This window comes from Carcharhinus amblyrhynchos, chromosome 1, assembly GCF_965287045.1.
Source record: "Carcharhinus amblyrhynchos chromosome 1, sCarAmb.v2.hapA, whole genome shotgun sequence".
NCBI classification, from domain to species: domain Eukaryota; kingdom Metazoa; phylum Chordata; class Chondrichthyes; order Carcharhiniformes; family Carcharhinidae; genus Carcharhinus; species Carcharhinus amblyrhynchos.
In genome coordinates, this window is record NC_137324.1 from 96,984,702 (window position 1) to 96,999,368 (window position 14,667).

At 42.5% G+C, this 14,667-nt stretch overlaps 1 protein-coding gene across 2 annotated transcripts in view; it reads left to right on the top strand.

Moving 5' to 3' along the window:
* lgi2a (leucine-rich repeat LGI family, member 2a) overlaps positions 1-14,667 on the top strand; it is an 80,923-nt gene that overhangs the window by 32,595 nt on the left and 33,661 nt on the right. The window lies entirely within an intron of this gene.

Genomic DNA, 14,667 nt, shown 5'->3' on the forward strand with positions numbered 1-14,667 from the left:
GTGTTGAATTAACCAATCTCAAGTGAATGGGCAGTTGTCCTCGCTAGTTCTGGAAGCGTCATTGATAGTGATGCTTTGCAATATTACTATTATGTTAATCTGCAGATAACAGCTGCCAAATGGTTGCCCACATTCACAAATGAAGAACAGGGTTCCAATCCCACCACGGCAGATGGTAGAATTTGAATTCAATAAAAAAAACTTGGAATTAAGAATCTGCTGATGACCGTGAAACCATTGTCGATTGTCAGGAGAACCCATCTAGTTCACTAATGTCCTTCAGGAAAGGAAATCTGCCGTCCTTACCTGGTCTGGCCTACATGTGACTCCAGAGTTATAGCAATGCGGTTGACTCTCAACTGCCCTCGGGCAACTAGGGATGAGCAATAAATGTTGGCCAGCCAGCGCTGCCCATGTCCCACAATTTAAAAATTAAAAAAAATGAACAATTGAATAAAGTTCACTTCCCACAGAATTCTGCATGAGTTACTATAATTCAGAAAATAAGTAAAGACAAAATGGGAGAGAATTAGTCATTGCAGGAAGCTCTGGATTGTGCCACATTGAATATACATACAAGATTCATGCAGAAAACAATGAACCAAACAAAACTGAATTCTTACTCTAGAACTTTGGGGAAATAATATAGCACTTCTCTGTCAAAAATAAAGACAATCTGGTTGAGACTCCCCATATCTGTCATTAGGGATTGTAAATAGGGTGAAATTTATTATAAGTACAAGCCCAATATACAGTAAGGATGATCAATATACAGTATACAATATACAGTAAAGACGATCTGGAGGAGGGGGCTGAGTGTAGAGTAACAAAGTTTGCTGATGACACGAAGATGAGTGGAAAAACGAATTGCATGGAGGACACGGAAAGTCTGCAGAGAGATTTGGAAAGGCTGAGTGAGTGGGTGAGGACCTGGCAGATGGAGTATAACGTTGGCAAATATGAGGATATCCACTTTGGAAGAAATAATAGTAGGATGGAATATTATTTAAAGGGTGAAAAGCTGCAGCATGCGACGGTGCAGAGGGACCTGGGGGTCCTTGTGCACAAATCGCAAAAACTCAGTCTGCAGGTGCAGCAGGTGACCAAGAAGGCGAATGGAATGTTGGCCTTTATTGCGAGGGGGATGGAGTATAAAAGCAGGGTGGTCTTGCTGCAACTGTACAGGGCACTGGTGAGGCCACAACTGGAGTACTGTGTGCTGTTTTGGTCCCCTTATTTGCGGAAGGATATATTGGCCTTGGAGGGAGTACAGAGAAGGTTCACCAGGCTGATACCGGAGATGAGGGGGTTAGCTTATGAGGAGAGATTGAGTAGATTGGGCCTGTACTCATTGGAATTTAGAAGGCTGAGGGGGGATCTTATAGAGACATATAAGATAATGAAGAGGCTAGATAGGGTAGAGGTAGAGAGATTCTTTCCACTTAGAAAGGAAACCAGAACTAGAGGGCACAGCCTCAAAATAAGAGGGGGGTGCGCAGTTTAGAACAGAGTTGAGGAGGAACTTCTTCTCTCAGAGGGTGGTGAATCTCTGGAATTCTCTGCCCATTGAAGTGGTGGAGGCAACCTCGCTGAATATGTTTAAGTCACAGGTAGATAGATTTCTGATCGATAAGGGAATTAAGGGTTATTGGGAGCAGGTGAGTAAGTGGAACTGAACCACTATCTGATCAGCCACGATCTTATTGAATGGTGGGGCAGGGTTGAAGGGCTAGATGGCCTACTCCTGCTCCTATTTCTTATGTTCTTATGTTAAAGATGCAGTTAAAGCCTTGTGATGATGGTAGACATGTAGTCACATGAGGAACTGACAAGCTTCAATGGATGCAGGGTGGCAAACAACTGTAGAAGAAAAAGATTGAGTGACAGAGTACAGGCTACAACTGAAAATCTCAAATAATCATTAGTAGATTATGAGTTGTACAAATGGAGGAATCTTTTACTTAAAGGTCAGAATCTTTCAATAAAAGAAGATAAAGTGAAGGTGATACCAAGAAAGCCAAACAGAACGCAACAGAATTAACGAAAATAGAAAATGCTGGAAAATCTCAGCAAGTCTGACAGCATCTGTGGAGAGAAAACAGAGCTAACTTTTCAAGTTTGGATGACTCTTTGTTAGAACAATGAATGTGACCATGTGCCTTGTCTAAGTAATTTGTAGAGAAATAAATTACATTTAAAAGGAAAAATCTAGAGCCAAGGGTAAATAGTTGACACAGGAAGGAAAACTAGAAAACAGAGAGAAAAGGCAGGTAAAGAAAATAAACTTACAAATGTAGAACACACTGAATTAACAGGTTAAAACCACACACGAGACTTAAGTACTTTAGGATATAATCATATGCTTTTTAAAATCTTGAGTAGGTGTTCAACCAATCTTTGATTTTATTTGTCCTTGGCATGTGAATATCTCTGGTGAGACCAGCATTTATTGCCCATTCCGAATTGCTCTTGAGCAGGATGAGAAAGAGCTTTCTTCTCGGCAATATTTGCAACTAATTTATCCACAATGGTAATCTTTGAAAGGTAAAGTCATTTTAAAAAATTGAGAACAGAAAATTTTGAAACCTTCATCAGAATAAAGTAAAATAATTTTAAAGAAAAAGACAAGAACAGAATGTAAAAGCAACACTCTATGAATAAGGAATGAAGTTCACCAAAGTATGAATTGTTTTTATGACAAACAGTGGAGAGCACTGTTCAAGTTTTAAACTATTGCAGGAAATAGTTTTCATGTTCAGAATGGAGCAAGAATTGATTAACCAATAAAGGCTATCTTGCTGAAGGCAAGTATATTGTGATAAATGGAAAGCAAGAATTTGGCTGAGTAGCCCCATCAGTAACAGATGGAAATGGTCTATCTTCTCTTTTCTAAAAGAAGAAGACAGAAACTAAAAACAGAAATATCAAAGGAAGTTTTGTCATAGAAAGCCCAATATTTTTAATTTCTTAAGTGTTCCTTACCCTTAGTCTACATTGTAGACAATTCTCACTAACCCGCCTGCTGCAGATGCATCTGTCATTTACAGTATTGGTAGGAGCAACAATCACATAATCTTGTGGAGACAAAGGTCCATCTTGGCACTGAGGGTATACATCATCATGTTGGCACGACCACTGTGCCTAAATGGGATAGATGTCAAATAGCTCCAGCAAATCAAGTCTGGGCAACCACGAGGCATTGTGGACCATCAACAGTAGTAGAGCTGTACACATCCACAATGTGTAATCTCATGGTGCAGCATATCCTCCACTGTGCCATTACCACCAAGTAAGAAGTCTCACAACAGCAGGTTTGAGTGCAACCAGTTTATTTGATAGTAAATATCTAATAATTACTATCAAATTAACTATCAAATTACTATCAAATAAACTGGTTGGACTCAAACCTGGTGTTATGAGACTTCTTACTGTGTTTACCCCTGTCCAACGCCAGCAACTCCACATCACCATTACCACTAAGCCAGGGATCAATCCTGGTGTTCAATGAAGGGTGGAGGAAGGCATGACAGGAACAGCAGCTGGCATACCTAAAAATGAGTGTCAACCTGGTGAAGCAACAGCATTGGACTACTTGCATGCTAAACAGCAAGTGATTGACGGAACTAAGCAATTCCACTACCAGTAACCATAAGACTTATGATGTCGGAGCAGAAGTAGGCCATTTGGCCCAAAAGTCTGTCTCACCATTCAGTGATGATCAGATCTAAGCTCTGCAGTTCTGCCATATCCAGTCTAGTGATGGACAATTATATGACTCGTTTAATCTCAATGGTGTGAGGCATTTATGAAGGCAACAAAATGTCTGCTCCCCAATGACTGTAGCTGCTGCCCCTTTTCTACTTCTATTTTAAGAGGACTGCCATTTACCATTGAGGCTATGTCTATACGGGGCACTTGGATCTGGATTAGGGTAAATGATTCGGGCCCTTGTCAGGCTCCTAAGCCAGCTTCTTCACAAGAGTTAAACTGATCATTGTGGAGTTTTTTGTACATTTTGTCCTGACAGTTTTGCTCTGCACCACATTTGTAAATAATTCTTTTTGTTGCACCTGAAACACACGTAATTTCTACACCAGCAGGCTTCTTGGGAGAGCGCTCCCCCACACCGATAACAAGCTTCTGCCCTTGATGCTGTATCCCTTTTATTGGACTCTTCAGTACCTGCACTCACCACAGCTGTTTCATGCCATAAGTGCTTTTCTTTGTTTGGCACATCTTGCAATTTGCTTCCACATTGTTCTGCATATTCAGTTGCTGGGGTCAGCTGCTTTCTCCAGAGAAATTTTGGTCTCAGCCAATAACTTTTTTGTATAATTAGGCTGTTTATACCACAGATCAAATGGTCCCCCAACATTTCTCTGAAAGGTGGGCCATACTTGGAATGCTCTGCTAATCCTCCCAACCTGGCCATGAAACCTGAGATTGTTTCCCCTGGTTCTTGGACTGCTGAGCGAAATTTGCATTTCAATATAATGATTGAGGGTTGGGGGTTAAAATTATTCTTAACCAACTCAACTATTTGGTCAAAAGATTGGGTGTCAGGAGCATCAGGCAGTGTTAGACTTCTGATCAAACTGTAAGTCTGTGGGCCATAAACTGGGAGCAAAATAAGCTTCCACTTTTCTTCAGTTGTTATCTCATTAGCTACAAAAAAGTAATGTAGTACGTCAGTATACAGGCCCCACTTTTCTACTTCGAGGGTGAAATATTCTAATTTCCTGATCAAAGGCATTTTAACACTGCCCTTGTATTTTACTTTTTCTTATCTTCAACACTCCAATCTCTTTTCCTCTATTTGTGCACTGCAATCCCCAAGAAACTTGGAAAGATTTCCCTCGTCACCGGTATAACAAAGGTGACTCAATGAAACATCAGAAAAAGACTTTATTGCCAACACACTGGTTAACTATAGACACTAATGTGGTCAGACGGAATAACAATGTAATCGTACACTACTTCTTCCAACTGCTGATTCTTCCTGACCCAAGGTACACATCCTTGCAGTCAATTGATAAACTTTCCGCTTCAACACTCCAGAGAGTCTGGCCCAACAATGTGGCCCTCAGGCAATGCCTCCTTAAAGGGTCTACGCTACCACAAAAGTCGACTCTGACTTCAAGGCCTCCTTGTGAAATAAGTTTGGACCATTGGACTTCAGCCCTAATGGGCATGGACCTATGTCACAAACCTATGTCCCTAAAAGATATCTCAGGATAAATGATGTGGAAAAGGGGAAGATGTAATTCTGGTGCAGAAGGGATGGGAATGGTGGTGGTGGTGGTGGTGGTGGTGGTGGTGGTGGGGGTGTGGGGGTGTGGGGGGAGGGGATGGGGGTTGCAGGGGGGGCGGTTCCTTTACTGAGGCAGAAGTTACTGTCACTAACTACAGAGAGTTTTACTCTGTGGCAAACTATCTGATCTGGGAGTGATTGAATCTTACACTAGGTTGCTGGGATGGGAGTGTTTCATTGCCCAGTACTAACATTCATTTATTTTAGTCAGCACATTCTTTAAATAAGAAAGACATCAGTCATTAAAAATATGCATTGCTTGTATACTGAAATTACTTTGATGTAAGCATATTTTTAATTACAGATTATCTCTAACAAAGTTTTCATATAAAATTGTCATTAAATATTACAGAATATCCTACAGAATGGAATTAACTATGTAGGTAATTTATTCATGAGGAAGGGAAGTTAATTTATCAATTTTTTTTGTTTATTCAGTTGCTAATCCCAACACAGAAATGTAGATTGCTTAATTTTCAATTCCCAATTTACTATGCCCTAGTAATTTGCTTCCAAACTGAGTGCTACATTCAAGGACTATAAATTTTTGCTGATTCTAAGATCACAGTTGCCTCAGCATGGATTTGTAAAAGGTAAATCATATCTCACTGATGTAGTTGAATTTTTGGGGCAGTCACTAATGATGCCTATGGATGCTCTACCATTATAACCCATAACTCCAGACTAGAATATGTATGTAAAAAGTGCATGTTGCCACAGCAACTTAGACTTACTGGGTGAACTATGATACGCCACGACCACTACAACAGAGATAACATGTGCTTCAGCGAATACTATCTGGACTATTGTGTTCAGTTTTGGGTATTAGACCTTAAAAAATCAAGGGATGCAGTATAATGGTGGTGGGAGGAAGGATGTAGTGTAGATTCACCAGAATGTTACCAGGACTTAAAAAATTAAGTTATGAGAACAGATTGTATTACTTTTTTTACATTCTTAAGAGTTTAGGAAGTCAAGGGGCGGTCTAATTGAATTATTTAAAATCCTAAAGGGATTTGAAAGAGTAGATATAGAGAATCAACTCCGTTAGTGGAGGAATCCAGAATAAAAGGGCATAATTTTACAGAGCTTGGTCACATAGTAATGAAATTAGGAGAAATTTGTCACACACACTATTGCAGAAATATAGAACTCTTGCCTAAAGTGCTGTGGACTGTATGGGTGAAATTTTATGACTTCGCTCAGGTGAGACTGGAAATTTCTGCCCGAGGTCAACAGGCATTGCTGTTGTCCACCCATTCCCTGCTCCAATTCTATGGTGGGCAGGGTGGTAGGATAGGCATATGTCTATTTGAATTTTTAAGGCTTGTGTTAGCTATTAAGGGAAATGGAGTAAAGACAGGTAAACGGAATTGAAGCATGGACCAGCCATGATTAATTTAATAATGGGATAGGCTCAAAGGGTTGAATGACCTACTTCTATTCCAGTGTTCCTTATGAATGTTTCACCTGTCTTTCTCTATCCATTCAAGGGTTGTTGTGGCTGTCACTGGCTAGGTCAGCATTTATTGTGCATCCCTAATTGCCGTTAAGAAGGTGATTGCAAGCTTCTTCTTAAAGCAATTGTAGTCCAAGTATTGTTAGGGAGGGAGGCCCAGGATTATGACCCACTGACAGTGAAGGAAGAGCAATATATTTCCAGGTCAGGATGGTGAGTGGCTTTAAGAGGAACTTACAGGTGGTGTTGTTCTCATGTGTCAGCTGCCCTTGTCCTTCCAGATAGAAGTGGCCATTGGGAGATGCTGCTTCATGAGCCTTAGTGGATTACTGCAGTGCATCTTGTAGATGATACACACTTCTGCCACTGTGCGTTAGTAGTTGAGCAAGTGAAGTTTGTGGATGGGGTCTCTATTAAGCGGACTGCTTTGTCCTGGATGGTGCTGAGCTTCTTGAGTGTTGTTGGAGCTGCACTCATCCGGACAAGTGGGGAGTATTCCAGTACAGTCTTGACTTGAGCATTGTAGATGTTGGACATGCTTTGGGAGTCAGGAGATTAGTTACTCACCACAGTATTCTGAGCCTTTGACCTGCTCTGGTAGCCACAGTATTTATATAGTGAATCTAGTTCAGTTTCTAGTCAATGGTATCCACCAGGATGTTGATAGTGGGAGATTCAGTGATGGTAATGCCTTTCTCCGGTCCGTGACATGTTTTACACCACTCCTCCGGTGAGGGGCCGATAAGATCGGAACTTGAAATCTTGCCAGCATGAATCACCCTCTCTGGATTTTGAGCACATACCGCCATTCCTCCAGATGGTGATTGAGAGCTCAAAATTGCGCTATATTGCCTACCACTGCAAAGTTGAGAAGGATGTTAGAATTTGTTGTTTATAAAATTATTTAAAAATTGTGAAATGCTAAGATGTGGAAGCATTATGTATACATAAATGACTTGGAAGAGAGCGTAGGTGGTGTGATCAGCAAGTTTGCAGATGACACCAAGATGGCAGGGTTGGCGGGTACTGAAGTGGAATGTCAGGTGATACAACAGGATATAGATAGGTTGGTACATTGGGCAGATAGGTGGCAGATGGAATTTAATCCTGACAAATGCGAGGTGATGCATTTTGGAAGGAATAATGCAGAGAGGAGCTATGTGATAAAAGGTAGACCGATTAGGAGTATAGACATACAGAGGGACCTGGGAGTGCAGGTTCACAAATCCATGAAGGTTGCAACACAAGTGGAGAAGGTTGTTAGGAAGGCTTATGGAATGCTAGCCTTTATAGGTAGGGGTATACAGTATAAAAGCTGCCGTCTAATGCTTCAGTTGTATAGAACGTTGGTTAGACTGCATTTGGAGTACTGCGTCCAGTTCTGGTCACCTTACTACCGGAAGGACGTGGAGGCTCTGGAGAGGGTGCAGAGGAGGTTTACCAGGATGTTGCCTGGTATGGAGGGGCTGGGTTACGAGGAAAGGTTGGAGAAACTGGGACTTTTCTCCTTGGAAAGACGGAGGTTGAGGGGGGACATGATAGAGGTATATAAGATACTGAAGGGAATAGATAGAGTTAATAGTGAGAGACTGCTCCCTAGACTGGGTACAAATACGAGAGGTCATGATTTAAGGGTGAGGGGGGAGAGGTATAATTTGGATGTGAGAGGAAGGTTCTTTACGCAGAGAGTTGTGGGGGTATGGAACGCGCTACCGAGGAGGGTGGTGGAGGCAGGAACGTTGGACTCGTTTAAGGTTCAGTTAGACACATGAGTGAAACGAGGATGGAGGGTTATGGTAGGGGCTATTAAATAAGGTCAGAACCTCGGGAGGCACCGGAAATGCAGACTTGTAAGTTAACGTTTTTGTCTTTTTATTCCGCAGGTGGAGGTCCACCTTGTGTCAAACGAGGGGCATGCACACGGTGGGTCGTGCGTGGGCTGCTCTTGGAGGTTCCGGGAGTGGCCTAGTACTTCGTGTCAGTGTGTGTGCTTGATCGTGGACCGGTAGACGGGCGCCGCAACAGCTCGGTGACTAGCACTACTGGCTGTGCAGATACATGGATTTGGGCCTGTGTCTGTGGGAGTTTGTGCATTCTCCCTGTGGTTGCGTGGGTTTCCTCCGGGCGCTCCGGTTTCCTCCCACACCCCAAAGTAGTGCTCTTAGGCTGATTGGTGTACCAAATTGACACTATTCTCCCCTGAATCTGGCTAAGTTAGGGGTTCCATTCGTAGATACGCAGGGTAGAATAGGTGTAGGGTGATGCGGCGGCGTGGGCTCGTTGGGCCGAAGGGCCTGTTTCCCGTGCTGGGTTGTTCTTTGTTTGTTTATTGCATGGTTCTTTTAAAAAGGTGGTGTTTTTTCTGTGCTTAGAAAGTTAAAAAAAAATGCATGGACACAAGAGCCCAAAATGAAATATCTGTTTCAGAAGGCCAAGCAGAAGGGTTGCCTTGGTAATAGGCTTTTAGGTTTTTTGACTTTTTTTGAATTAAGCCAATCAATTTGAACTAGAACAGGCTTTTGAATTTAACCAATCAGTTCTGAAGGATGTACATGAAGCCTGTCCAATTTTCAGAATGAGCAGCACCCATAGACCCTGTCCTAAAACCAGATCGAACTGTAAGAATTTGTGGGGACTATAAATTGACGATCATTAGAGGAGCTCAAACAGACAGATATGCTATTCGTAAAATTGAGGACCCCTATGCCAAACTAGCAGGAGGTATAATGTACACCAAGTTAGATCTCAGTCATGTCTGCCAGCAGTTGGAATTGGACAAAGACTCACAGAGATTGGTATCGTCAGCACTCACAATATAAACACCTACCTTTTGGAGTCTCATTAGCTTGTGCCAAATTTCAACATATGATGGAAGGCACCCTGAATGTTGTGATTTATCTCAACGGCATTCTAATTACAGGAGCCTTACCTGAAGAACACAGATCAAACTTGAAGAAAGTTTTGAAGTGATTTAAAGAAGCAGTGGTTAGGCTTAAATGGGAGAAATATACTTTTCAAGCAGATGAATTTACCTGTTTAGATTTTAGGGTGGACACAAAAGGTTTGCACCCTTTGACCAGAGCAAGTTGTTGGTGATCTGAACATCTAAAAACCTTTGAAGAGGTGATGAAGTGTGCAGACAAGGGCAGTGTAGTTGATGCTTTTCATATGGATTTCAGCTAAGTCTTTGACAAGTTTCCATGTGGGGGATTTAGAAAGAAAGTAAATTCACATGGGATACAGGGTAATTTGATAAAGTGGATTGAAAACTGGCTCAGTTGTAGGAGGCAGAGGATGATGACAGAAGGCTGCTTTAGTGACTGGAAACCAGAGTCCAGTGGTGTACCACAGGGATCTGTGTTGGGTCCCCTATTATTTGCATTTATATAAATGACTTTGATGACAATGTGAGGGGTAGGATTAGTGAGTTTGCAGATGGCACAAAGATTGGCTGGGTGGTTAACAGTAAAGCAGAATGTCTCTGGGCTTCAAGTAGACGGAATGGTCAGATGGGCAGATAAGTAGCAGATGGAATTTAATCCTGAAAAGGGTGAGGTGATACACTTTGGAAACAGTAATTTGACAGGAAAGTACTCAATGAATAGTAGGACACAAGGAAGTTCTGTGGGACAAAGAGACTTTGGCATGTTTGTCCACAGATCTCTGAAAGCGGAAGGGCATGTTAGTAGGATGATGAAAAAGCCAAATGGGACACTTGCCTTTATCAGTTGAGGCATAGATTACAAAATCAAAGAAGTCATGTTGGAATCATATCACATTGTAGTGAAGCTACAGCTAGATTACTGTGTGCAGTTCTGGTCGCCACATTATTGGAAGAATGTGATTGCACTGGAGGGGGTGCAGAGGAGATTCACCAGGATGCTGCCTGGGATGGAACATTTAAGTTATAAAGAGAGGTTATATAGGCTTAGGTTGTTTTCATTGGAGCAGAAAAGACTGAGGAGGGTGACCTGATTGAGGTGTACAAGATTATGAGAGACATGGACAGAGTGGATAAGGAGCAGCTGTTCCCCTTAGTTGAAGGGCTAGTCACAAGAGGAGATAGGTTCAAGATGAGGGGCAGGAGGTTTAGGGGGGATGTGAGGAAAAATCTTTTTATGCAGAGAGTGGTGACAGTCTAGAATGCACTGCCTGGGAGGGTGGTAGAGATGGGTTGCCTCACATCCTTTAAAAAATATCTGGATGATCACTTGGCACATCATAACATTCAAGGCTATGGGCCAAGTGCTGTCAGACAGGATTAGATGGGATTTCAGATGCTTCTAATGTGTGGGTGTGGACTTGATGGGCTAAAGGACTCTTCTGCGCTGAATGATTCCATGATTCTATGAACGTGACGTTTTCGATCATTTCCACTTCACTGTTGATGCAGACAGGGGCATGCTTTCATCTATACTTCCTGAAATCGATGACTATCTCCTTCGTTTTATTGACATTGAGGGAGAGATTATTGTCATTGCACCATTTCATCAGGTTCTCTATCTGTTTCCTGTATTCTGTCACAATATTGTTTGAGGTCTGATTCATTGCAGTGGCGTCATCAGCAAACTTGAAAATGGAGTTGGAGCGGAATTTGGCCACATAATCACATGTGCATTATGAGTATGGTAAGAGGCTGAGGTCACAGCCTTGCGGGACACTGATGTTGAGGATAATCGTGGAGTAGGTGTCATGACACAGAACAGCACAGGAAAAGATCCGTCAGCCTATGATGTTATGCGAAACATGATGCTAAATTAAATCAATGCCTTCTGCCTGCTCCTGGTCCATATTTCTCTATTCCTTGCATTCCAGACACCTTCCACTCTGTGTAAAAGAACTTGCCCCTCACATCTCCTTTGAACTTTGTCTCTCTCACCTTAAGTGTATGCCCCCTAGTATTAGACATTTCAACTCTGGAAAAGATTCTGACTGTCAACTCTATTCATGCCTCTCACAATTTTAAAGACTTTTATCAGATCTCCCCTCAACTTCTGGTGCTCCAGAGAAAACAACCCTAGTTTGTCCGGCCCCTCCTTATAGTTCATACTGTCCAATCCAGGCAACATCCTGGTAAACATCTTCTGCATCTCTCCAAAGCCTCCCCATCCTGCTTGTAATGTGGCGACCAGAATTGAGTGCAATACTCTAAGTGCGGCCTAACCTAAGTTTTATAAGGTTGCCACATGACATCCTTCCATATCCTTACTGATTGCAGTCTGTGGGTTAGGAAGTATAGGATCCATTTGCAGAGGGAGGAGCCAAGCTTTCAACCACGGAGTTTGGAGATGAGTTTTGTTGGGATAATGGTGTTGAAAGCTGAGCTGTAGTCAATAAATAGGAATCTGACATAAGTGTCCTTGTTATCCAGGTGTTCCAGGGTTGAGTGCAGGACCAGGGAGATGGCATCTGCTGTGGACCTATTGTGGTGATAGGTGAACTGTAGTGGAACCAGGCAACCTGGGAGGCCGGAGCTGATGTACGCCACGGCTAACCTGAGTTTCTAAGTTTGCCATTCGCCTCAGCCTGACCTGATTTTTCATATCCAGAGAAACATAGCTTGGTGTTGAGGCAATCTACAAGAGTTGAGAAGTCACCAAACCGACTAAACTTAATGACAAGTTGTCATGGGGTTTTCCCTAATATTTTTCTGCAAATTGCTGATTATGTTAATGATTTTTTTTGCTTTCTCCTTAGGTGACTTCAGGAGTCAGGGGGGAAGGAGTGTAGTGGAATGGCTCCATTAAGGGGACATTTCCTGAGGGCCACGTGGTCGGGCTGGACCCTATGGAGTGTTGAGGTTGGAAGCTTAGCCAATCAAGTGCAAGGGCGTGTATCCCAGGTTGGTAAGGATCACCAGTTGGAGCCAGGGAAGAGTAGTGTACAGTCGCATAGTTATTCTGACTGACCCTATTTGTATATATAGTTAATCAGCGTGTTGGCAATAAACCCTTCCTGTTCTGAACTCTTATCAAGTTGCTCTTGATTATTACAACATTCCATCCGTCAAGTTGGATTTAAAACTTGACCCGATAATGAAAAGATTGCACCTGTGTTCCACCCAGGGTATTCTTTGATAAAGATTGGGTAAGGGAATTTGAATTTTAATTTTTAAAAAACTCTTTCACGGGGTATGGTTGTCACTGGCTAGGTCAGCATTTATTGTCCATTTCTAATAGGTGCCTTCTGAACTTCTGCAATCCATTTAGAGTATGTACACCTACTGTGCAGTTAGGGAGGGAGTGCCAGGATTATGACTCAACAATAATGAAGGAATGACAACTGCGTTCCAAGTCAGGATGGTGTATGGCTTCTAGAGGAACTTGCAGGTGTCAGTATTTCTTTGTTGTTCAAGTTGGTAGAGATTGCTGGTTTAGAAGGTGTTGTTGAAGGAGCCTTGAAGAGTTGGTGCTGTGCATCTTGCAATGGAACACACTGCTACCATTGTGCTTTTTAAAAGTTCATTGAAGAGATGGCTGGACCAGCATTTATTGTCCATCCCTCGTTGCCCTTCAGGAAGTGCCTCCTTGAACTGCTGCAGTCCCTGAGGTGTAGACACACCCACAGTGCTGTTAGGGAGGGATTTCCAGCATTTTGATCCAGTGACAATGAAGGGACAGCGATCTATATCCAAGTCAGGATGATATGTGACCTGGGGGGACCCCATCCTCAGTTTGTGATGTTCCCAGGTACTTGCTGCTCTTGTCCTTTTAGATAGCAGTGGTCAAGGTTTTGGAAGGTGCTGCCTAAGGTACTTTGGTGGGTTATAGAGTCATTGAGGTTCACAGCAGGGAAACAGGCCCTTTGGCCCAACTTGTCCATGCTGCCCTTTTTTTAAAACCCCTAAACTAATCCCAATTACCCGCATTTGGCCCAGATCCCTCTAAACCCATGTAACTTTCTAAATGCTTTTTAAAAGACAAAATTGTACCCGCTTCTACGACTATCTCTGACAGCTTGTTCTAGATACTCAGCACCCTCTGTGTGAAAAAATTGTCCCTCTGGACACTTCTGTATTTCTTCCCTCTCACCTTAAATCTATGCTGTCTAGTTTTAGACTCCCCTACCTTTGGGGAAAGATATTGACTATCTAGCTGATCTCTGCCCCTCATTATTTTGTAGACCTCTATAAGATCATCCCTCAGCCTCCTACACTCCAGAGAAAAAAATTCCAGTCTATCCAGCCTCCCCTTATAACTCAAACCATCAAGTCCGGTAGCATCCTAATAAATCTTTTCTTCACTCTTTCTACTTTAATAATATTCTTTCTGTAATAGGGTGATCATAACTATAAACAGTATTCCAAGTGTGGCTGTACCAATGTCTTGTACAACTTTGTCAAGACGTCCCAACTCCTGTATTCAGTCTTCTGACTGATGAAACCAAGCATGCCGAATACCTTTTCACTACTCTGTCCATCTGTGACTCCACTTTCAAGGAGCTATAAACATGTACCCCAAGATCTCTTTGTTCTGTAACTCTCCCCAGTGCCCTAACATTAACTGAGTAGATCCTGCCCTGGTTCAATCTACCAAAGTGCATCACCTCACATTTGTCTAAATTAAACTCCGTCTACCATTTGTCAGCCCACTGGCCCAATTGATGAAGATCCTGTTGCAATTGGAGATAGTTTTACTGCAGTGCGTCTTGTAGATAGTACACATGGTAGTGGAGAGATTGAATGTTTGTGGAAGGGATAACAATCAAGTGGGCTGCCTTGTCCTGAATGGTGTCAAGCTTCTTGAGTGTTGGAGCTGCACATAGAACATAGAACACTACAGCGCAGAACAGACCCTTCGGCCCACGATGTTGTGCCGACCAGTTAAAAAAAAGATCCTCTAACCTAAACCAAACCCTTTCCATCCATAAACCTATCCACGGATCTCTTAAACGCCCC